Consider the following 23,109-nt stretch of genomic DNA (forward strand, 5'->3'; position numbering starts at 1 on the left):
CTGAGAGAATTCATCTCAATGGATATCAGAATAGGCCTCAATTGATTTCAGAATTCGCCTCAAAGGAGAACGTTGAGTGCGCTTCAATGGGAAAGAATAAGAGACAAGGAAATGTATGTGTCAGAGGGGGACTTCGGTGGAGGAGGGCTCTGGTGGAAGAAGGTTACGGTGGAGCACCGTCAGGAGGGCGGTTGCGGTGGACGGGGGCAATGGTGGAGGACGTAATGCTAAGAGGGATCTAATGAAGAAATGAAGAAAGGTCGAAATGCCAAAATAAGTTTAGGGAGGTAATGAAGAAAGGTCGTTTTTTTTATGGTACCTTTAGTCAGGGACCAATAATTAGTAAAAGTGGTACAATAGAGTGTTACTTAATATCAAAATGTTAGTGTGTTACAATAAAGTGTTACTTAATATCAAAGTGTTACAATCAAGTGTTACCTAATGTTAAAGTGTTACAATAGTGTTACCTATAATGTAGTTCAGTTTCCAACTTTTAAAGTGATACCATGTGATGTTACCTTAGGTCACTTTTGTAGTAGTGTCCCTATTGGTACTCAGAATAAGCCAACCGTCCGTTTCGCCGTCCAACTTGGTCAGTGAGTGCATCTCACAGAAAATTGCAAAGTCCGGCTTGAAGCCTTTGCAGATGCACGTCACCAAATACCCAAAGATATTCAACCAGCTGTTCGGCATCAGCTGGAAGAGAGCAATGTCGTATTCGTCCAGGATGGTGCGGACGAAGGGGTGGAGAGGGAAGCGCAGTCCGACATCTAGAGCCGCCCTGTAAACACTAAAGGACCTTTGGCGCGTCCTCTCTTCCTCCCAAGCAGCCACCGCATGTGACTTCCTTGGGGGATGAATTTTAAATCCCTCCCCAAGGTGGAGGAATGCCTTGTACTCCTCAAAATTGTCATTTAGGTAGCCCAAGGTCGTGCTACCCACCGTACAGGCGTACGGATCCTTAAAGTTATCAGCGTTGGCGACGTCTTCCTCAGCCGCCGCCTCACCCTCGGTCGCTTTCGCGACCTCCCCCTCCTCTTGTTGAGGAGCACTCCCAAACTCAGAAGACAGCACTCTGTCCAGATGGGCTGCCTCCGTTGAGCTGCGGCTCCTAGAGCTACGGCCACCCCTAGGAGAGGTAATGTCTACATGAATTAGGGGCATTTTGCCTTTGTCTTTGGAATTGGCCGCCTGACTTCCAGTAGGTGGAGCTCTTCGAGGGGGCAGGTCGGACAGTTCATTAATTGAGACCCCAGTCCTTGGCCTGTCCGACCTGCCATATCGGAGATAGAGTTCTAAGGGAGTGGGGACAGACGGATCAGCGTCCGCCCGGGAAGAGGAAGGAGGTCCTTCACAAAGTAGCAACTCGGCCCCATCCATGCCCGAGTTGGTATATTGGGGGAACATTAACCCCGAAGTTTGCCCGGACGTTCCTTGGCGCTCCTCAAAAGAAGAGGTTACTTCCACGGTCGAGCAGTGAGTGCCCGTGGAAGCGGTCGTAGGAGTAGAAGAAGGGGTATCTAAATTATTATTGTTAGGGTCATAAGGAGGCCTAGGGTTCACCAGACTACCGTCTGTATTTCTGGCCGCATGACGATCGTATGTCTGCACCGTCCTTGCCATGTTCGACTGCAGGGACAGAGAAGAATGGGTGGAAGTGAGTTGGTACGCACTAGAAATGGACCCACTCTATGAAGGAGACAACTCGTCTCCGTCCACTCTAGACTCCTCAGTCCTAGGCAAACGGCCGACCTCATGAGGAGAAACGGACGAAGCCGAGTGTTGAGCAAGATTTTAAAATGAAGAATAAAGAAATAAAATGCAAGAAAAAGAAACAGGCGGCCTACCTCTATACGTGTAGAAAACTTGAAAAAGTCTTGAAGGTTGACCGGAAAACTCAAGGAATGTGCCCGGAAAACTCAAGGACACGGCGGAGCTCTTGAAGATTCAAAGGAAAAGGCACTTTCTCTCTCTAAAAGCTCTGACTTCTCTCTAGAAAAATGAAAGTTCCAAAGTGTGAAAATTAGGCCAAAACCTTTGTATATATAGACAAAATTTATAGGGTAGGATGGTAACTTCATCTTTCCCGCCTAAAGAAGTTGAACGGTTATAATTCGAAAATTTAACCTAGAATTTGAAGGGTTAAGGGACAACGTCGTTAGAATAGGCGGAAAAGAAGACGGCCTAATAAACGGCACGTCCAAAAATAAGCTGACGAGAAGACGGAGCTAAAGTTCCCTCCGCAATGGCAAGACGACCGCAATTCCAAAAGCGAGACGGCCTACCATTGTCCGCCCCAAGGCTATTTAAGGTCAGAGGAGTCGTCCTGTAAGCGTACGAGCCACCCACTCTGAGTAGCAAATGTTAAGGGTAAAAATACCCCGTATACGTGGACCAGTCCCGTAGTGACACGTGGCCCAGTTATAGGGTGACACGTGTCACTATGGGAAGATGCCACGTGTCCAGCTCAAGAGCACTCAAAGGTTCAGGCCAATCTCGTAGCGACACGTGGCCCAGTTAGAGGGTGACACGTGTCGTCACAGGAAGATGCCACGTGTTTAGGGCATGTGTTCCCCTGAAATCAGCACGCAAAAGAGGCCTAATAACGTTAGGGCCTAAATCCCAAGAGATATCATTGGAAGCCGCAAAGCGGCTCCCCCAAAGTAACACGTGGCATTCACTGATTGCGCAGCCAATCACGTCACACAATTCTAAGGTACAAACCCTAGAATGGGGCACGAGTCCCACCCCTATAAATACCTCAATCATTTATGATGGGAGGGGTGGATCAAGACATTACAACAAAAAGAGAATTAAATAGCTCCAACTTATCTCTACTTTCTCTCTCTAGCTTTTTACGTTTCCGATCACTAACTTGATCGTCGGAGGCGAATATTCCGACAACCGGAATATTCGTTGTTTTGCAGGTCGGACCGTCTTTTTGCCAAGAAAGCGTGACCAGTATCCGAGGAAATCTAAAAAAACACCCGAAACAAGAACACTTGCGGCCCAATATGGTCTATTAAATGGTCAATTATGCAAAAAAGGACCTACTGATCAAAGCTTATTGTGTATAGACCAACTTGAATCCACACGCCTTATGGAGAATACTCACAAAGGTGTTTGTGGACCTCACATGAATGGTAAAATGCTTCCCAAAATAATTTCACGACAAGGGTACTATTGGTCTACTATGGAACATGATTGTCTACAATATGTCAAAAAATGTCCAGAGTGTCAAATGTTCGCTGACTTACAACACCTTCCACCATCCGAACTATACAATCTCACTTCCCCTTGGCCTTTTTCGACTTGGGGAATTGACATAATTGGTAAAATTTCTCCAACAGGATTACGAGGGCACGAGTACGTATTAGTAGCCATCGATTACTTTACCAAGTGGATTGAGGATGTTCTTACGTGAATATCACTTCTAAACATGTCGAAAAGTTTCTCGAAAGAAACATATTTTGTAGATATGGAGTTCCACACGAACTAATTGATCAGGGATCTCAATTCAAAGTTGAAGTCGAGACCATCTTAACTCGTTATAAAGTAAAACACCATCACTCATCTCCATATAGATCTCAAATGGATGGAGTTGTAGAGTCGGCAAAAAAATATAACAGTCATCATTAAGAAAATGGCAAAAAATTATCAAGACTGGCCGAATGAACTACACTTCGCTCTATGGGGTTATAGAACGTCCATACAAACATCAATAGGAGTAACTCCACACTCCTTAGTTTTTGGAATGGACGTAGTTCAACCAGTCAAACTGGAAATACCATCCCTACACATCGTACTCGAAAGTAAGCTACCGAAAGCTAAATGGGTAAGAGCAAGGTATGAAGAGATTTTATTCCTCGATGAACGACGATTAAGAGCTTTGCATCATGTAAAATTCTGCCAATGACGTATTGCGCGACATTTTAACAAAAGGGTACGACCCAGAAATATCAAAGAAGGTGACTTTGTACTAAAAGAGGTTAGGGGTCCACCAACCGATCCAAGAGGGAAATTCAAACCTAATTGGATAGGACCCTACCGCGTAATTGAAATTCTATCGGGAGGAGCTGTCAGATTAATGGATATTGGAGGTGATGAAATTCGCCAATTAATAAACATTGATCGACTTACAAAAATATTACATATGAAATCCAGATAAACTCGTTCATTCATTAAATAAATCATTTTCTTTAGCATATAATTAAAAGATTCTAAGTGTTACACACTTTACTGAATAACACGGTAAAGTTCATAACACTTGGGGAGTAATTTAAAAAATAAAACATAGACCATTCAAGTGTTCAGATTTTTTCGAACATCACGAAAAAATTCTTCACACTTGGGGGGTAACAGTGCAAAAAAAAAATTTAACGCTCATAGCACAGGTGTCGCGCGCAACTAAAACAGTTGCGCACGGATGTCACGCGCAACAGATTCAGTTGTGTGCGACAGGCTCGCGCAACCCTAGACGTTGCGCGCACCACCTAATGACGAACTGCGAACCCAGAATTTTGCGCTTGAATAAAATTGCGATTTTTACTTGCTATAAAAAGGAGGGCGTTCCTCGAAAATAACATATAATCGGAAAATAAAAACTAAGCTTTTATTTAAATTACTAAACAATGTTTGATTAATTTTTCATTCAATTTCTACATAAGAGGTTGAAGAAAAATATATATATAAAAAAATACAATAGTAACATTGCAAAGAACTATGCAAAGACCTGATTTCGTAATACGAATACGTAGGAAATATTTATGATTTGGTCATATAAAAAAATATAATAAAGCTCATTCTATTCCATTCAAAATTCAAAATTCAAAAAAAAAAAAAAAAAAAAAAAGGCATTGTTGAACTAGATAATAAATTTTTTTAAAAAAATAGTAGTGATTACACTTTATTCAAATTAAACTAATGAAAAATTGTGTAACACACTAAGGTTTTAATATACCCTCGATTGTCACAGTCGATGGAGGAGTAGTTTCCATTGCAGTAGTTTCAGCAGCCTTAGAGCTTTCCCCCTCACTCTTCTTCTTAATCCAAACATTGTTCTTTAATTTAGGAATTGGGGTCTTCGCAACTTGTTTTCCTTTTCCTTTAGAAATTGCTGGGGTCTTCTTACGAGTATTTGGTGAAGGTACTTTAATCCTCACCCCTTGTTACGCAGGTTTAGGAGGATCCTTTCTCTTTGGTTCCTTTAAACGAGCCTTAGGAGATGAGAAGTCTAATTTTCTTCTCACTCCTTTGTTTTGGCCACTAGGAGGGGTAGTGATGGCCAAATGCATAAAAAGGTTTGGGTGGATTGCGAGGCGAGGCGGCTTGATTTTATGATCGAGCCCTGTTTAGCCGCATTCATCCAAGCCTTGTAGAAGGAGGATAATACAATACTCACAGTAGGATTTTGTACTACCCATCTGGGGAGACTTGACCAATATTCCATCCAACGAGGAATCCATTCAGGTTTAAAAATCGCATCTTTAGGGGCATCATAATCTTGAGGGGGGATAATTTGTTTCATTCTGTATTGTCTCATCATCCTACAAGGAAAGATATAAGTAGAACTAGATAGGCTTAAAAAGCCTAATATAGGGACAATTGAAACTATTCCCAACCATACTACTTATGTTCCACCAAGGAATCACAAAGCATATGTTGGGAACCCCATGAAAGAAAAACGACGTCCATTCTTCTTCATTCTTTTGTTTGTAGAGAATTCGACGTCCAGGGAATGTTCTCACTCCGTTAGACTCAAAATTTTGTGGCTGTTCAACAATTCGCAAACGCTCCATGAGCCAAATCTGAAAAAAAACAAAGAAAATTAATTCGCGACATTACACGAGCAGGCGGCGCGCGCATTAAAATAAGTTGCGCACTCCATCGGAGAAGATTGCGCTGGTCAAGCCAGTGCAACTTCCTAACTTGCGCTGCATTACGATGAAAAAAACGTACGTATAATAGGAGTGGACTTCTCGTGAAACCACTCTTGTTAGGGTCTCCTCTAAGGCAATTCAAGCATATAACGGTTTTTGCCAAAGCTAAAGGAGAGGGTAAATGGCACCCCTCTATTTACTCTACTATGGACACTATGGAATAATCTACGTATTCTTTACTTGTCCTAAGTAAACAATTGACAACAAGTCAATGACATAAAGCACGAATTTTTAAACATTGTTTAGTCAAGTTGTCACGAGGGGCGACAAAATGTTCAATAAATTGAATTAAATCCACGCCTTCTTCTTTTCCAATGTTAACCATATCATTGTCATGCAAACCAAAAAATCTTTGAAATTCAGGTTTAGGATCTGACAAGCTAGGGGCATGTGTCATAGGGAGAGTATTTGTAGGGAATGGGACAATTTCATCCCCTTTGAAAAGAAAGAGATGGTGGTTCGAGTCCCAATGATTGATAGCGGCATGGAGAAATCAAAGTTTATAACTAGTTGCATATAACTCAATAGAGGTCAAGGTGGTATATTTTGACGGCTAGTTTATCTTTAGTTGAAAGGGAAGTGACCCATTGCTTCAATCGCTGTTCAAAGGTTTTTGCCATTGATCAATATGTAAGAAAAAGAGAAAGGGAAAGAATTTAGAGAGTTTAATTCTTTATAGCACTACTAAGCGAATGAATGCAAGATGATCAAAAGCCTACTCAAAACCACACTCAAATAGACCCAAGAGGGGCAAATTTTTGGCAATTTTCTCTCAAAGGAAAGTTCACTCGCAGGTGACAACTCACGAGTTGTGCGCGCTTGCTACACGCAGCCAATTCACATGCGCGCAACAGCCGCGCGCAAGACATTCTGTTGCGCGCGTCTGGTTTATCGCGACATGTTGATTTGATTTATTTCCATATTTTGAACTAAATAATAAGGAATATTGACGAAATCTTATGACGAATCGTACGCTAAATTTTGTTAACTCTTGTGTCCTTTTTTATGATTTTTATTTTCTTATTTTCTTCTTATTTTCCTTTTCTCTTTCTTTCTTTATTTTCCTTTCCCCTTCCTTTTAACTTTCCTTTTCCTGTCCTCTTTCCTTTGTTCCTTTTTTGTTATTTTTTCGAGGGGAATAAGTCGGGAACCCTTTCCCTCCCTCGGAAATTTTTTTGCTTTGCTTTGCTTAAAAAAAAAGAATTCATGGAAACAAAAAATATATAATAATGACATATATACAAAATGTGTGTCATATGTACAACCAAAAAATATGATAATAAAAAAATATGTACATATGTTTCCAAAAAAATAAAAAAAATATATATACAAAGGAAGTCAGGATGCTCGGCGACTCCCGGACGGCTGTTGTACATCCTGCAAAATCCAAACAAAGATTAATATACAAGTTGTGTAATAACTTTGATAAAAGAAAAAGAAATAAACTTACCACGACCATCCGATGATCACGACATGATAAAGCCATAAGGGTTCTCCGATAAGCAGCTCGGAAAGCACGTATAGTCCTCACCATGCCGTTCACGGTCTCCCGCGGTACTTGGTCCAAATACAAGGACAGTTAAGGAACAAACGTATATGAAGAAAATAATAACAAATACATATAAAAAATAAACATAGCGACTCAACCGTCTCAGGAACACGGTATGTCCTCCTCCTCCTCCGCTGCTGGGAGAATCTCGAGAATTACCGATCCAAAAGCATCAGTATACGTGACCTCCGCCGTATGAGGCACCCAACCAGCTAGCTCGACTCGCTGAAAACGCAATAAAAGAGTCAATGTTCCGAAAATAAAAGAAAAAAAATATGGTAAAATACTAACCAAAACAAAAGCTGGGAAAGGAGTCAGCCTGGATGCGATGAAAGCCTGGTAAGATGCATCCGGCAGCACCAGCTGCTCCGCTGGATAACCGAGGATCGCCTGAGCTTGATCCTCGGTAGACAGCAAGTCCGGACGCAACATCCGGATAAGAGGATCTACAGGAACCGCAGGCTCCTCGGATGAAGACTGCTAAAGAACACACTCGCCTAAAAACCAAGCGTCTGTCCTCTGGAGCACTGGAAGCCCCTAATAAAGGGCTCGGAAATGGAAACAAATCATGCCAGACCAAATAGTCTCAGGGACTTCGACGATCAAACTCCAAGGACGGAGATCGATCTACAAACACAGCCACATGAAAATCATCAAAAAATAAACAATAATAATGATAATCGAAAAAACAAAAGATGCACATGTGTTGTTAAAGTACTTATGCTACCAAACCCTCTTGTCCTAAACACTCACCCCTCTTAATATTTTTTACTATGGTGGAGGTTCCGAACAAGAAGGAGTCCATAAGTGTTTTAAACGGAGATCTAGCAAAGAGAAGTGGTAAATTCCTGAGCACTGAGATAATCACATCTACTTTTCTTTTTTAAAAGAACCTTAATCAATTAAATAGTGTTGTTTGACCACTTTAAAAGGATATTTAGTTCATCAATTCCACATAGTATCTTGCGTTAAATAAGATTAGAATTGTATAATTAATTGATTGATTGATCACTTAAGCCAAGGCGAATCTTGTTTACTTTTGCTCTTTTCACGAAATTGAATTAAATAAAGAATAACAACTTTGCAATGTAATTCCTACGTGATTAATGCTTATAAATAAAATTCACTAACTTAGTTTTAGGTATCGCGTTGCATATATTGTTTGGTGATGAAATTGTGAAAAAGGAAGAGCTAGTAGAGGCCGCACTATGGCTAGAATAACGATTTTCCTTTAAAGGGAACGTTATTTTAGTACCCTCGCTCCCGAACTCCTTTCTGGTTTATGTAGACCAATTTGGTCATGCGTAAACTTACAATTTGTGCAAAATATCCCATGAACTCCACATGGGAGAAAGGCATGAACGAGGTTTATGAGTTTTCCCAAAACTCATTGACGACTCCTACTTGTTTCTTACAAAAACGCGTAACGATAGAATCAATTCTAATTCAAGGTCCCCCAAACAGTTAGGAATTCAAATCGTAATACACCCTAATACGTGTAAAGTCTTAGGCTTTTAAAGGGCCATGGGCACCTAAGGAAGGATCCCTTACGATGGGAACACCCTCCTTACACCCCCATAAACATTTATGCGGGCCTAATGAAGCAGTTTGGGTTCCTTGGTACGCCAGTTAGCCCATATAAGCAAATTGTTATGATTAGTAGTCGGTTCGATTACAATCACTGTAATACCTCGTATTTTCATACGTATTTTCTAATTAATTAATTAAGAATTATTTTATAAAAAGGATATTTTAGTAAATTTATTATTTGGAGCCAAAATAATATTTGAATTTTGGCACCAAATATAAGTATTTAATCATTTGAATAATTAATTATTTTTGGATTTCTAAATTAATAATATAGGTTTAATTATCTTTTTTAAGGTCGGTCCATATTTTATTATACTAACTATTTCATGAGAAATATCTAATATACATTACGTATTTAAATAATTTTATATTATCTAAAATATTTATTTATTCAATTATTTTATTATTATTTTTGTTTTTATATTAAAAAAAATTGTGAAACGTGATTTGATCATGTTTTGAAGAGTGATTGTTATCACTTTAGTTTGTTAATTATTATATTTTAAATTAACCTCTAATTCTCTTCTTCATTATCTCATTTTGTTCCTATCTTTCTTCTCCCAACCATATGTATATCCATTTAACTTTTCTTATCTTTTAACCCAACTATTAATCTAGATTTAATTTGATTCAAGTACCTTAACAACCCCAAAAACTTATCACATTTTCTAGTAATCATATCACACCTTAAGCTCTATCCTTTCTACACCCTCAACACTATAAATAGACTCCTAATTCTTCCCACTTATTCACACCAATTCTCTACTTTTCTTCTCCTCTTGTTACACAAATCATTCCTTTTATCTTTGAAGCCAATTTTCGGGAACTTCTGGTCAGTTTTTGGGGTATTGACTTTTCACAGAATATTGTTCCTATCAAAAAGTTCTTGAGGTTAGACTCAAGAATCACCCAATTCGGAGTTATATCAAAGGATTTATAGCCTATGAAAGTTCTGCCTATTCTTTCCAACGCAAATCCAATTCTTCTCTTTTCCTTGGTTTCTTATCTTTTCTTATTCTCTTCTCTTATTCAATTATTATTATTATTATTATTATTATTATGGGGATTTATAAATAATTATTATGAGTAGTTTTATTTATATAAAATCGGATTTTTAATAACCTTTATGTTAAAAGGTTCATCTACATATAGTTGGGAGGTTTTAATTTAATTATTTGTGATTATTTGTTAACCTTATATTGATTAAGGTTATATTTATTTGTAGGGTGTGTTCAGTCAAGGTTCTTGAGGTTATTTTTGTGTGGTTTTTCTAGCAAGGATCAAGGTACGTTTAGGTGGCTCGATACCTTTGAAAGTAATTGTTTTGAATAACATGTTTTACACGATTTGATTGGTGATTGAATTAAATTGATTTTGAAATAAATATGTTTGAAGGTATTTATTTTAATAAAAGTATTTGAATGATTGATTTTTAAATCATGTTTTGAATGGTTTGGATTACTTATCGTGTTTAAATAATATTGGGAACTATTGGATATTAAAAGGATTTATTGACCCATTGAATTATTATTATTAATGCTTTATAAGCATGTTAGTAATCCCACTATGCGGATTTGGTTTTGATAATACCTTGGACTTTGTATGATCAGATCTTTCCTCAAGAATAGCCTTGTAATATAAGGAGCCTAGCTTGGGGGGTGTGCACACTTGGGTGAGGAATTGGATCAAAAAGAATTGGTTCTTAATAAAGGAATTGTTTTTATTAACTATTATTTTGAATATTGAATATTTGGAATCGGTTTTGGAATATTGAGTTTTGAATTTCTTGGATTAATTATTGGAATTGGTTTTAAAAGCATGTTTGCAAATAAATTGAGTTTACACTATCTTGCACTTATTGTATTTAGCATATTTTGCTAATCCGTATTTCTTATTTGTTTTGGTTCGCCCTATTTACCGTAATGGTAAGCAGTGTTGACTATTTTCAGGTGGAGTCATGAATGAGCATATGGGAATCCAAGGATTTGCTTCACCTATTTTAGGAATGTTGGTCTTGTCTTTATTTTTGAGCACTCATAACAATGTTGCTATTTTTATAAGTATTAATAAAAGAAAATTGAGTTTCCGCTACAAGTTGAGTTAAGTATTTTGAGTAGCCTTGCGTAATCACGCGGCGGTAATACGCCCAAGTCTATCTCTACGGTATAATTATACGTATTATACTAGTATTTCCGTAGAAGGAGATTTGGGGGTGTTACAATTACGGTAAGTGATCGACCTGACTATGGTCGTCTCACTTAGCTTAAAGCGCATAAGCATTGGGTCATCAAAGCACCTAGGTAATGGTTCACGAAGCATGCACAAGCACTAAGATAATGGTTCAAAAGCAAGCTCAAGCGCCAAGGTACCGACTCATTTACAAAATGCACCGAGGTACTGGCACAGCAACAAATTCAAGCAAAGCACTGAGGAGCAACAAGCGGTGGTCTTTGATAATTTTCCTAGGAAGGTTATCATTATAAAACTGAAGATAGCTATAAGCAGCGGTCTTCAACGATGCCCCAAGGTATAGAGGAGATTGTCACCTTCGACGATGGTTACAAGCAGTCACCTTCGACGATGTTCCTGAGGTACTGTGGAGGATTATCACAAACAATCGAGGATAATTACAAGCAGCGGTCTTCGACGATGGTGTTCATGAGGCACTGTGGAGGTTGTTACAACAAAATGCAGCAACAAAATCAGGTACCCCAGAGGTCTGTACTCGACGGTGCAAGGTACATGTTTTTTTAACTCTTTTATATGTTTAACAGGTATCGGCGTTACAAGAATGATTTAGGATCGTAGAACGTTCTTAATCAATTCTCCGTCCCTGTCGCTACTTTGACTTTTATTTTCGAAACTTGCGTTTCTCCAAACTCAGTAAACGTGGGGGCTTTTGTAGACACCCAAATGTGTCTCCCCAAAAACCAAGCCTAGTGATGAATACTTTTCACGTCGCTTGATTATCAAATGAGGTGAAAGTGTGAAAAGCCTTGTGATGCGGTCGTTTTAATAAAAAATTTCTTTACGTTTTCAAAAATCTTCCCTATTTTATGAAAATAGCTAGTCCAATTTAGCTTGGTCCATAACAAGGGTCCAATAATAGTGTATTTGGGTCGAGCTCGTAAATAGCTTTCCAATGATATATTATAAGCCTAATTCCGATGAATAATGAGGAATTCATGGTCAAAATCCTGAATTGGGTCTGAAATGGTTTTATGGCCCAATGATCTAGTGGAGGGCCCATTAATTATTATTCCTAAAATTATTAGGATTAATCCTAATCTTCTAGAATAGTCTAGATGGTTATTTTGAGTTCTAATATCATTAGGATTGATAATTAATCTTTTTAGGAAAATAATGAATTTGGTTTGAAATAAAACGAGTGTTTTATTTTGATAAAATCTGATTTTAAATTAATTAAAACAAAGTTAAAATTGCTTAATTATATTAAGAAGAGGATTCCGTACAAAAGCGCGTTTTATCTTTTGATTAACGCCAAACGACAAAGTTTTCGCCAGACGACATAGCCTGTCGCCATGCGTGATGCTTGTCGTTTCGCGCTGGGCTTTGTCGCTGGCGACAGGGGTTGATTTTATTCCTATTCAAATTATGATTTTTTTCTATCGATTCCAGACTATTTTCTTATAAATAGGGGTCGTATTTCCCTGTTTTTATTCATTCACATTCAATCATCTAATCATCCTTAACTCTCTAAAAGCTAGAAGTTTATTCTTCTCCCACTTTTTAAACCTTCCCTTTCACAAAATTCCGCATTCACAAGTCCCAGACACACCTAGACAAGTTCAAAGTTGTCTTCGCCCTAGACGTGAAAGGTTGATAATTTCTAAAGGTTTGATCTCAAACCTCTATTTCAATTATTTTATTTAATTGTTTTATTTAATATTTTCCTTGAAGTTACTAACGTGTGTATTTTGTTATTAGAAAGAGTTACGAGGCATCAAAGTAAGTAATTTAATTACTCTATTATTATTTTGATATAGAATGCATGCTTTAATTATTTTAATTCCTAGTATCATGTTAGGATGCTATTTAATTCTTTCTAGTATTATGTTTAGGTTTATTTCCTATTCTTTTTAATATCATATTAGTATCATCTTAGGGATAAAGCTGTGATCTTTATGTTTAGTGACATGCTAGGATTTGTTATTAATCTTGTTAGTATCATGCCTAGGATCTTGCTAATATATTATTGCTTTAATGAGATTGAGATTATGATGATTGTTGTGTTTCTTGGTATTATTGTTATTGTTTGATCACGCCTTTTATGCATGTTTAAAAGGAATTTGTATTTGTAATCACGCTTAATAAGATAATTAATAATCTTGTTTGGGCTAATATGATTATAATTCAAGTGATCGATCGCCAATAATAAATTTGTTTGTGCATTAATATATAACCAACATAGATTAAACAGGTTTAGGGTTAACCTATTTATTGTATGTTAGTCAGAAAGGGCACATGAATATGAGAAGAATAAAGTAGAGGCCTATTTTTAGGGCAGGTTCAATCTCTTTTAGGTTGGATTTATACCTTCATCCTCGGATATCCAGTCATGGTTCCAGACCACTATGGAGTTAGCGATCTCATGGACCGTGAAGGGGTGTAACCTTCACCCTGTGAACGGTTTACAAGTTCCTAGAACTTGTTGGCAACTCTTTTACTCTAGCTTCCTTCCCTTTGGACACCACCATACTTAAGTGTATGATCATAGTGGGGCTCAAGTGTGGGATGCTTGAAATATTCCCCCTTCTAGCAACAAATCTAGCAAAAATAAAGATAGCAAGATGGCAAACATGTCACTTAGAGCATGGCAGCATAATGGTTGGACACTATCTAGAACATAAACCTTATAAGGCAATATGAAAATAAAGTGGAGCTTACAAGGTTGCAACTAGAAAGGGAAAAGGAAGCAAGGAATCAAAGAAAAATTAAAATGGAGGTATTTAAACACCTCGGTTCAAAGCCAAACTTAACTTCGGAAGCTCAAGAACTAAGGAGCAATTTGTTGAAGAAGTTTAACGATGTTTTTGAAGGTCGTGCACCATCTATGAACTATGTTTTGAATGATCATCAATACAATATGGGGTATTATTTCACTGATGGTATATATCCTTAATGGGCAGCGTTTATTCCTACAATTTCACTACTACAAATGAAAAAAAGAAGGCCTTTTTGCCAAAGTACAAGAAGTTAGACGAAAGGATGTTGAGTGTGCTTTTGGAGTACTACAAGCTCGTTTTGCAATAACATGAAATCATGCGCTAGCTCGTGACGCATCAATCTTCGAAAAAATAATGATAGCATGTATCTTATGCACAATATGATCGATGAGGATGAAAGAGATACATAAAAACATATTAAGACCCAAATGAATATGATTAAGCTACAAATGCGTCATCAAGTAATGGAAATAATGAAGAGCCTTTTCAGTTCCAAAATAGTAACAACCGAACTGCAAGTTTGGAAAATTACATGATTAATAGAGCTTGTGTTCTTGATGAAACTATACATAAAGCCTTGAAGAAAGAATCAGTTGAACATATGTGGCTCAAATTTGGTGTTGATAGTAGGCAAAATAATATGCGCTAATGGATGTGTAATCGTAACAAATCATGGTTCATTGTTATCTTTCAAAGACTGTTGTCATTTGATAGGATATGTATTATTTAATTATTTTTATTATTATGGAATTTAGTAAAGTTTTAATTATTGTTTATTTCTTAATTAACGACTAATTACTTACTAATTAAATCTCAAAGTGCATGGGTTTGTTCCTTCAAGGTTAAATAACCTTGGCCAAACTTGATTTTATTTAATCAATATACTGCTCTGTTTTTCTCAAAAAAAAAAAAAAAAATCTCATAATGCATTATTTTCAATCATAAGTCTTTTTATCTAATCAATGTATGCTAAATAATTATTAGTTTTGATTGATTATTACCAAGGACATTAGTTATATATTATAGGATTTTAGAGAGAGATTGTGTGGTGGGGTTGGGTAAAAGTAAAAAAGAGAAAATGTATAACTAAAAAGTTGTGATTGATTATTGAGATATATTGGTTATTAAATGAGTATAAGCGTGGTTATAAGTGAGGTGAAAGATAGAGAAATTAATAAAATAACCTATAACAACAATGGTTGCCCGCAACGATTGTGTTTGCTCTAAGAGAAATTTCAATGGTAAGTTAATTGTAAATTAACTTGTCATGCATCATATGATTTCAATATAACTTTATTTATAGATATTTTGTGCCCTAATGGTTAGCTAGTAGCTTGTTAACTAAATATTTTTCATTTAGCCCTAGAAATTTAATTACTTTAATATATTGATCTCTAATAATTTTGGAAACAGTTTATAAAGCAAACTAGCTTATATAATATAATTGCATTTTTGCTAATAGCTAGTGACTTTTGAAAATTGTAAGCAAGTCTCTAGCAACAACCATTAGGGTTGCTCTAAGAGCACCAGCATCAGATACTTTCTCAATCCTTTCCTATGCTTTTTGGTCTCCTTTTAGTTTCCTCATCAATGCTGGTACTTGGGAAAGGTTACTTTTAGGGAAAGAAAATTGGAGTTTCCTTTCTATGGAAAGGAATGACGTCCTCGGCCCATGCGTCATGCAACATGCAAGAATTAACAAAGCAGCAGTACAACAACTATATTTCACAATATACATCCCACACAATCTTGACACTTGTCAAGTAATTATTTGTTTACTATTTTTGTTGCTCCAAAATCGTATAACGGCTATAATTTGCAAACGGTAACTTATTTTGAAAATCCAAAAACACCAACGGCCATAAAAAAAAATTCTATAAAATGAGTACAAATTTGAAAAGGAAATAATTAAGTATATTAATAAATCTAATATATATATATATATAGGGGAGTTTTTTCCCGAGTTTTTAGAGAGCCACATAGGATCTAATTTTCTTAGTGCGCCATGTAAGATTATAAATCTTAGTAGTAGCCAATTAAATAGGAGATTATTAATTTCTTTTAGAATTAAATAATTCAAATGTCATGTAAGCAAAATTGGCGAATGAGATTTTTAAATTTAAATTAATTAAATATTATATATTATCTTTTAATATTAGGAATTTTATCTAAATATATAACAAATTTAAGGCTCATAAATACAAAAAAAACAAAAATCAAACAAACCGTGCATCGCACGGGCTTCATCTAGTATATGTATATTAATAAATATATGTAAATTGAAAAAGGAATAAATGGTGGGGTATATGTAAGTAGGAGAGAGAAAGTGGGAAAGGATACTAATTGATGTTGGGAAATTTTGAGGGAAAAGATGAGTAAAAGGATGGAGATAGTGGGAAGTGATGTGAAGGAAAGAGAAGGTGATGTGTCAAGTGTAGGAAAGGAGAGAGAAAATGGGAAAGGATGAAAACATTCCTAACAATAGTGATGCTGTAAGGTACGAGAAAGTATTGCCCACTACCAGGAGGGACTAGGAAAGTCCATACCACCGTTAAAAAAAATTTCGCTAAGTGTTGGAAAAAAGTTATTTCCTATTTTAATACTGTTATTTTATGTTCTAGCTTGTTAAAATAAAATTCAATACTGTTATATGTTTCTTTAATATTGCTTTCGAGGTGTTATTTTGATCTTTTCAGCAGTACTTATATATTAAAAGAATAAGTATTTGTGTTAAAAATTAAGTATTATATTTAAATACAGTTATTATATAAGTGAAATCTGTTATCAAGAAAGACAATACAATAATTCTAAATTAGAAACTGTTAAGCTGCGTGATTTGGTATCAGAGCCATACAGTTAAAAGCTAATTAAGTTATTAATAATTAAGTAAAACAGGAGAATACTAGGTCATCCACTGAGTGTAAGAAACCTGATTTTAAGCATTATTATCATATTCCTGAAAATACTAGTAATTTTGGCCCAGTTCTTAATTATATTGTAGATCAAATTGGCGAATTAAGATCGGAAGTTGATAACATACATGCTCGTTGTATTAATATCGAAAATAAGATATCAATAACCAAAACAGATATTAATAAAAAAGTAAGCGATCTAAACGAACAAGTAAAACAAGTTCAACTTGCTTTAACAAACGAAGTTAGGCATCAATTTGGAAAAGAAGCATCACCTAATAAAGATAAAATCGTCCCATATAAATATAAATATCCTTTTCAAAACCTAGATAAAAATAAAAAGTTTACTGTAACACTCCCTAAAAGGCCTACTAGTAACCAAGAAAAGAATAAAGAAACTAAACATGAGCCCTCATCTTCAGGGGAAAAAAATAAATGAATTACAAGTTCTATTCGACAAAGAAGAAGACCCTAATAAGCTTAACGAAATCATGAACTTAATTTCTAAAAAAGGGATTACTTCTGATAACGAAATAGAAGAAAATAATTATGTTACTTTAGAGGAAGATTTATATCAACAAATGGGATTAATGAAGTTAAATGATCTTGACTTTCTACCCATAGAAGTTGTTCAACGAAAGATCGAAAACAAACTAGGAAAAAGAGTAATGGATAATAATGATGTTGGAGAAGAAATTATTAATGTAAACAATGTTATCCAAAGACCAGGTACCAAGGAGAAGGAAGTTGCACACAGCCAAGATACATACCAGGGAAGACTACCCGGTTTAATGTCAAGATTATGCCTTCTAAAATACCTAAACAAGAAGAAGTGACTCTGGAACCCATAAGTCAAACTGGTTATAAACTTAAGTTAGACGGAGTAAGAGATAGACAAAATGTTTTAGATCAGTGGAAAAAGAGTATGAGTAGTGTAATTAATTTAAATACTGAATGGACTTCAGAAAATTTCTTAAATTATATTGAACATAGTCTCTACGGCTGTGTAGAAGATTGGTACGATGGAATAGATGAAGAAGTAAAGACTGCATTAAGAGCTAGTGAATCACCTACAAGAATGTTTAGGCAGTTATGTCAATATATTGAGTTAGAGTTCATTGGTCCTAGAGCCGATCCTAATGAAAAACGAATGGAATATCAAAGAAAGTTAAGTAATTTATCCATCTATAATATGAAATATGTTGATGATTATATTATGGAATTTGAAACATATTATTATAAAATTGGTGAAAATGAAACAAATCTTGGAATGTTCTACGACAAATTACCTAGTCCTTTTAATGAAGAGATTAGTGAAAAATATCAAGAATGGAGAGAGAAATTTTTAGCTAAGGATGCCCTAGGTAATAGAATTGCTTTCCTTAGAAAGTGGATTGATAAGAAGTGTAGAGAGGTTGCAGGAACTCAACAAATGAAGAGACAATTTCTCACTTGTTGGGATTTCCCAAATAACTATGGATGCGAAAGAAAAAACTATAATAAAAGAAAGAGCTATAAGAAAAATAAATTTGACCGATCAAGAGGAGAAACCTATAAGAAGAAGTATTATAAACATAAATATAGAAAGCCAAGTAGGTTTTTCAGAAAGGCAACATATTGTCCTGAGAAAAAAAAACATGCAAGTGTTGGTCTTGTGGAGAAGTAGGACATTATTCTAATGAATGTAAGAAAGCTAATCATAAACTAATGGAAGCCTTAGGAAGTTGGGATTATATAGAATTACCAGAAGACGAGGCTTTAGAATTAGCTTTAAGCAATAATAAAGGAATAGTAGAAATCGTAGAAGAAGAAAATGAGCATAATGAAGAACCTGAAGTTAATGATGAGTTTGAAGATAAAAATTATGAAGAAATAAATAACATGATGGAAGGAGAAGAATTAGAAAATTCAGAGTCAGATGACAATGAGGAAGATAAAAGCAAAATGAAAATAGGACAACTAAAAAGAGCTGAGTATTCATTTGAAGATAATGACCTAGACCAAGTAAACAAAGAAAGCTGGAATTTTCCCCAAATCACTAAAGATAAAATATTTAAAACTTCTTTCTTTAAGACTAGAACTAAATATTTATGTGAAGAAATGGAAGGAAGTATAGTAATCGAAGATTGTGAACAAAAAGCAGCCAAAATTAATATCATAAACTGGAAAAGTATTAAAAAAAATAAAGAAAAAGGAAATTATAGCTATATTTGTATTGGTGCAGTACAAGTATACATAACTCCTTTGCAAGATTTTGGCAAGGATGTTAAATGCTTGAGTTTTGTTTGTGATATTAGACATAAAGAATTTTATGATCAAATAATTAGTGGTATCACATGTAACTTAAGTCAAGGAACGATAAGCTATATATGTGAACCTAGATATTATGTGAGCTTAGAGGATTCCTTTGCGTCAAAGTTCTTAGCTATCAAGCTATTAACAGAAGGAGTGAAAATGCATAAAGGAATACGACCCATACAATTAAGATGGAAGGTGGTTTATAAGTTGGTAAACACTATAGACTCATCTTTTAAGAAACAAATAGTCGATGCTCAAAAATATGAGCAAGGAGAGGTCCTAAGAAGAAAATTACACCTATAAAGGTAAATCCTAATGAAATTGAAATTGAAAAAATTTGGGAAGAATTCTTTATGAACCCTGCTGTTAGTAATAGATCAAGTAAGATGTTAATTGATGAATCAGGACTACTTCATATTGGAATGAATACAAAACCTAAATTACAAAGAAATATGAGTTTTAGAACACCAAGTCTAAGTAGACAAAATTCAACAATAATAAAAATGAAAAAACAAGGTGATGAAAAGCCAGAAGAGGATGAAGAAGAAATATTAGTTCTAGTAAAGAAACTAAATGAAAAATATGAAAGCAAAAAAGCCTTAAAACAACCGGCAAGGCATAGCATTGATATGGGATCATATTCTAATTTCGAGTTAAATGAAGATCCAAATAATCCTATTGATAAACGGAAGGTAATTAGATATAAAACCAAAACTGTGAGTGAACCGGTATATGAGGATGAAGTTAATATGCAAATGGAAGCTTGTAATGAAATATCCAGTACTAATCCTAATAGCATTTATATTCCAATTGATATATGCATTGAGGATTACAATAAATATAGATTATGTGCATATATTGATAGTGGTTGTTCTACATGTTTTGGAAAGAGATCATTATTTCCAGAATTCTTGTGGAAAAAGGCCAAAAATCCTATGCAAGTTAGAATTGCTAATAATAGTGTCACGATGCATACAGAGATAATTGAAGATTTAAAAATAGAAATTGGAGGAGTTCAATGTGTTATTCCCATTTTATGGGCAACTAATCAACCTAGTCATGATATGATAATAGGAAATAATTTTCAAAGATTATACTCCCCATGCACTCAAACTATTGATCAAATAATCTTTACTATTAATGGTCATTTGTTCCCATACAGAAAATAACAAAGGCTTATACTCATCAGACAATGGAATTTACGCGCAGCCAGCGTGGTGATAGGGTTACTCCTACACAACGAGAGGTTGCACTTAGAATTTCTGAGTGTGATTCATCATTAATAAATCAGATAAATAAGCAACAAGAAAAATTATGCGAAAAACTATATTCAACAAATCCTTTAGAACATTGGGAAAAGGATAAAGCATTTGCTAAGATAACTCTAACAAATCCTAATAAGATTATTAGAGTGAGACAAATGGTTTATACCTACCAAGATATTCAGGAATTTGATGAACAAATAAAAGAGTTTCTTAATAAAAAGCTAATAAGGAATAGCAAAAGTCCTCATAATAGTCCAGCATTCATGGTAAGAAATCATGCAGAAGAAAAAAAAGGTAAAGCTAGAATGGTTATTAATATTATAAACAACTAAATGATAATACTGTTTTTGATGGCTATTATATTCCTAATAAAACTGTGTTATTTAATAAAATACAAGGAGCCACATGGGTTTCTAAAATGGATTGTAAAAGTGGCTACTGGCAAATTAAAATGGAAGAAGAAAGCATTCCTTTAACTGCATTTAGTGCCCCTCAAGGGCATTTTGAATGGCTAGTAATGCCTTTTGGATTAAAAAATGCTCCACAAATATTTCAGAGAAGAATGGATAATATTTTTAGAGAACTTAATCATTGTTGTTTGGTCTATATAGATGATATTCTGATATTCTCAAAAGATTTAGAACAACATAAGAATGATCTTAAAGCAGTAACTCAAAAATGTGCAGAGCATGGTATAATCCTTGGAATTGATAAATGTATTTATGCTAAACAAGAAATTGAGTTTCTTGGATTAGAAATTAAAGCAGGACAAATAATATTGCAAAAACATATTTTAGAAAGATTGAAAAATTTCCTTATAAAATTGAAGATAGAAAGCAACTAGAAAGATTTCTAGGATGTTTAACCTATGCTTCTGATTTTATAGAAAATCTTGCTTTATTAAGAAAGCCATTACAACAAAAACTCAAGAAAGAAATAACTTGGAACTGGAAGGAAAGTGATTCCAAAATTGTTCAAGATTTAAAAGCTATGTGTAAAGACCTTCCTATACTAACACTACCTACTAGTGAAGATGATTTAATCCTTGAAACAGATGCTAGTAATGAGCACTGGAGTGCTGTGTTAGAAATAAAAGAAGGAGAAAGACTTTGCAGATATAGCAGTGGAAGTTTTAACAAAGCTGAGTTAAACTATCCTACAATGCAAAAGGAAATCCTTGCAGTTATTAGAGGGATCGAGAAGTTTTTAATCTTCTTAGCCCCTAAACAGTTCTTAATAAGAACAGATTGCAAAGGCATACTCGGTTTCGTTAAAAAGAATTTGTTTAATATGCAAGCACAAGGGAGACTCCTGCGTTGGCAATTATACCTTAACCAATTCTCTTTTACTGTTGAACATATACAGGGAACAAAGAATTCTTTGGCAGACAGCTTGACCAGAGAATTAGCTAATGTCGTCCAAGAAGCTCAAGACTACACAAAAACCTCCTGCATACCAACTTCAAAAGATGGATGTAGAGAGGAAAACTCTCATTGATGAGACCGAAAAGGCAATGGAGCGGGTTTCACCCTCTAGTTGGGCCTTAATGCAAGGCTTGATCATATCAGCAAAACAACGTTCGTGAGATGGTTTAATTAAGGGTTGCCATCGGGCAGTCCAAAGGTTATTGATGTTCGAAATAACAATTATGTTATTTCAGCTCATTCCTGATGTACGAAATACAATATTAAACAAAATAAGAGATAACGATTTTAGGACATGGTACGAGTTGGTGTCTACAAGGTCCAGTAAATTCTTTGATCTTCGAGATCTATGGGGAGAAAGAGTAGAGTTTCCCAAAAACTCTAAAGTTGCATCATTGCGAATCTACCCATATCCTCTTAATAAAAATGCTCCATTCATTATTATACATTACAAGGCTTGGGATTATGGAATGGTACATGATTTCTATGAATTCCCTACTCCTAATGACTCTTTCTTTCCAAGACTTACAAAGTTCCAGCAGTACGCATTCAACAAGGTTCGAAAATATTGTGATGACAAAAAAGACGAATTTCGGTTAAGCGTAAAGGTACAATGTGCTAATATCGAAGTTAAAGAAGGAAAAGTTAGTCCCCAGCATTACTTAATAGTATTTGGGGGAGTGAGGTATTGCAAAGATCCCATACTAATTCGTCAGAATACTGTTAGAAATCCAACTGAAGCAAGAGCATTGGGATTTTTCTACATTTCACAATATCTTAACGATTTTATAAAAAGGAAAGAAATTCCTCTTGTCATGTTTCATGTTGGTAACACAACAATTGTGGCGCCTAACGAGATGAAAGAATATTTAGTAGATGGCATAAACAACACCGAGTCAATCTACAAATATTTAGAAGATATCGAAAGAGGAAAGTTTCTGTCATTTGAAGGCTATGAGTATCTGTTTGAAGCATTCATGAGTTGGGATGAAGAGTATGCAGCCAAATGTGTCGCAGACCTTTGCAGAGAGAATCCTATTTACGAAGACAGTAAAGATAGTGAGGGAGGCCTGCAAGAAATGATGATGGATGAAATTATGAATGCATGATCCCACACCAGCAATAATTCAAGGCATCTTTACTGTAGCCACGTTTTATTAATTGT

This window comes from Chenopodium quinoa, unplaced genomic scaffold, assembly GCF_001683475.1.
Source record: "Chenopodium quinoa cultivar QQ74 unplaced genomic scaffold, ASM168347v1, whole genome shotgun sequence".
Taxonomy (NCBI): domain Eukaryota; kingdom Viridiplantae; phylum Streptophyta; class Magnoliopsida; order Caryophyllales; family Amaranthaceae; genus Chenopodium; species Chenopodium quinoa.